Below are 3,948 nucleotides of genomic sequence, written 5' to 3'. Positions count from 1 at the left end.
TATATAGTGATATTCTTTTATATTATTGGTTTTTATTTAATATATGTACATGCATATATATATATAAAATATATATATATATATTTTTTTTTTTGAGGCAGTGTCTAAAGTGTAGCCCAGATTGGCCTTGAATTGAACTTGCATTCTTCTAGCTCTGGAATGATGGGATCACATACCTTTGCACCACACACAGTAGTGACAATATTCTTAAGTAATGGAGTCATATTATTATAAGGATTAAGAATTTGTAAGAAGCATATATTTGGTTTTGTGAATGCATTCTTTTCAGTGTTATTTTCATAAATAACACAACTGGTGCTTTGGAAGATGCCGTGCTAAACTGCAGATTAAGCTTCAAAGATATTCATCCTAAAACTTTATGTTATATTTTGAATATATGTTTTGTTTAACTTATGTATGATGGTGTCTGTCTGATTAGTCTTGCATAGGTAACTGCTGTACAGTGAAATTATTTCACAATATGTATCTATGTGAGTGTTCTGCTTTAAAATAAAGAGAGAAGGATAAAACTGAACTCTATCATCTTTTTACCTAGCATCGATGAAAAGTTTAAAAATGGGTTTTTCATTCTTGGGAGACAAGCACACACATGCACATTTACATGTATAAATATAATAATTTCACAACACTGTGCTCGTGACAGTTGTTGATTGACCCTTAGCACCACCAGTTTTTCCTTTCTCACTTTGAATGTGTTACAATACAATGGCATCAGATAAGGAAGTGTTGATAGGAAAAGTGTGAGATCTTTTCCAGTTCTCTGTTGTCCTTCAATACTTTGGACCCATGAGATGTGCTACCACAAGACATGCCTACAGTATGCTGCTTTTCTAATCCTTCATCCATAATCCTGGTCAAATGTAGACTTGACTCCATCTGCCCCTGGGCAGCTTTTCTGAACCTGGGGAACAAGCTCACAGTTTCTACATAATTCTGTTATCTCCTACTGCTTGTATGTAAGTAAATAACTGCTTTGTGTGGCTTTTGTATGAGTGTCTAATTATCAGATTTGTTTGGTTAACCAGTGTAGAGTAAACATGCTTCACAATATGTAGTTTAAGTTTCAGTTTTGAATTTGTTTATGTAATTTATTAGTGAATGGCATGAACAGATGTTTTTCTTATTACTGACCAGCATCATTCTCCAATACGATAATTTGCACCTGTGATGATTTGAATGACAATGTTTCCCATAGGCTCCAAGTATTTGTACATTTTGTCCCCAGTTGGTGGCAGTGTTTTGGAAGGTCTTAGAAGGTGTGGCTATGCTGGAGGAAGCACATCATTGGGGTGGACTTAGAGAGTTCTTAAGCCATGCCAGATCTAAGATCTCTCTCTCTCTCTCTCTCTCTCTCTCTCTCTCTCTCTTGCTTCCTGTGCCCATTTGAAGATGCATAACTTAGCTTCCACTCCTCTTCCAGCCACCTCCTGTTATCATACCTCCCCACCGTTATGGACTGTAATTCTGCTAGAACTGTAAGCTCAAATAAACTCTTCCTTCTATAAGCTGTTTTGGTTAGTGTTTCCATCACAGCAACAGAAAAGACTAATACAGTAATTGGTACCAGAGAGTGGGCTGTTGGCTGTGAAGAGTCTGACCATGTGGGGTTTAGGAAGAATGTGGAAGACTTTGGAAGTTGGGACTACAAAAGTGGTTTACTGCCTTAAGCAGAGCTTAACAGGCCATTCTAGTAGGGGCTGGAAGAAATTAGTGCTGAGAACAATGTAGTTCAAGAAGGAAATAAAGACATAAGCAAATATTGGGATATTTGGGGAAAGAGCCTGGCTAGAGTCTGCCCACCCCAAAAGAGCTTGCCTCAGACTAAATTGAGAAGCAATGGACTAATTTCTGTGGTGGAAGAAATTTCAAGCTTCCTAACATAGAAACTGTGGTGAATAGTTGAATAGTATGCAGATCTACAGTTTAAAAAAGAAAGAAAGAAAAGAAAGGCAAATGCGGCAGAAAACAACACAGAATGCAGAGTTTGGATTGAAAAAAAGCATTAGGAAGATAACTGTTGGAGGGGAACTGGAGAGGATCTCTTTGATAAGGAGATTAAAGTGATTGAGGAGAGGTTTAGAGATTTATACTTAAACAATGGAGACAGTGCCAGCAGGGCAAGACCACACCCAGCTAAGCCTCCAACTTCTGAAAGGAAAATGCTGCAGGGGCCACTGAAGAGAAAAGCTCCTAAAATGGATAAAGCAGGTAGGAGTACATCCCAAACTTGCAGCCAAGCTTGGCAGCTTTCACCTGGTGCTGCTTTTAGAGGCATGAAAAATGGCCAAGTGAAGGGGTTATCACTTCTTCTTCCAAGGTTTCAGAGAGTTGCCGAGGCCAGGCAGCATGCAGCAGGGGTGCCTGTGAATAAAGAAAGTCTTGATAGGCCAATGCATGAAGCTGTGAAGATGTAACCTGGTTGACAGTGGAGACCCCCAAGACGATATTCCTGATGCCAGAGCTATGAGACATCTACCAAGAAGACCTACATAAAGGGAGTGGTAGAAGCCCAAGATATATATATTTCATACAGCAAAGCTGGAGAGGCTGAGCCATCTAAGCCTTTTGGAAGTAAAGTACCAGAAGTCAGACACAGATCTACTGGACTTCAATTTTGTCCTGTTGGTTTTCAGTCTTGTTTTTGTCTGGTATTTCCTCATTATGCCTCTATTCCTCCCTTTTGCAATGGTAATGTGTATTCGGTTCCACTGTACTTTGAGGGAATGTAATTTATCTTTTGATTTTACAGGGGCTTGCAGTTAAGAAATTTCCTGAGTATCTTCTCAGAAGATACTTTGTGCTGGGAACTTTTAAGTAGTATTGAAAATGGTAAAGATTTGTGTACTTTTAATGTTGGACTAAATGCACTTTGCATTTTATAAGGTCGTGCTCTTCTTTCTGCTCCTGCTTCTGCCACCTCCTGCCACCAGGTCTTCCTGCCTGTAATTCTCCTGGAAACATAAGCTCAAATAAACTTTTCCTTCTATAAGTTGCTTTGGTCAATGTTTCTATAACAGCAACAGAAAAGTAACTAATATACCACCTAAGCAAGCAACATTTTCAGCTTTTACAGTTTCATAATAGAAATTAAAAGTTACCATCACTTTCTTGTGTTCCAAAGTCATAGTTCTGCACTCCACAAGTAATACATAATATCAGGGCAGTAGGCCCTACTCAGAGAATAAAATCAGTAACCATTTTTTTTTCTCTGTAGATAAAGGATTTAAAATTCTTCTGACATCTTGCTTTTCACTCATATCATATATTATATTATTATATTAATGATTCAGAATGACTGTACTCTTTGTTTCAAACAGGAAAATAACTATCTTCTTATAAATCATAAATACCCTATTGCTGTTAATGATTATATGTCTTTGGACACCAGAAGGCTTAATGATACAAAAGACAGTACTTTTTTGCCTATAGCATTAAATTGCATAGCTCAAACAAGTCAACATCTTATGACATATAAAATGAACAACAAAATTGTCAAGAAAATGTATATCTCATGGGGTTACATCAGAATATCCTATATATGTTCACAAAGGATGGAAATCACCTCCTTCACTAAAACTTTCTTTACAATTCAATTTTGCTGTGGATTCACTGTTGAAATATTTTTCACATTCATTTGACAAGATACTGTGAATTCTAAACATAGGTCACATTAGGCCTATAAATGTCAGCATATTTGATATATTTCTCTTTAAGAAACTGAAATTGGTAGAAAAATTAATGTTTACTTTTTAGTGAATTGGAATTAAAGATTCTGAAAAAGACACTGCATGATATGGAAATGTTATTTTATTATTTGGATTTTATAAGGTCACAGGCCTATGGGGGACAGGGGGTGGGATGTGGTGGTTTGAATGAGAATGTTCCCCATAGACTCCAAGTATTTGGAAATTTTGTCCCAAGTTGGTA

Source organism: Nannospalax galili, unplaced genomic scaffold, assembly GCF_000622305.1.
Source record: "Nannospalax galili isolate Female #2095 unplaced genomic scaffold, S.galili_v1.0 scaffold600, whole genome shotgun sequence".
In the NCBI taxonomy this organism is placed as follows: Eukaryota; Metazoa; Chordata; class Mammalia; order Rodentia; family Spalacidae; genus Nannospalax; species Nannospalax galili.
The sequence above is the reverse complement of the archived record's forward strand: the minus strand, read 5'-3'. Positions refer to the sequence as shown.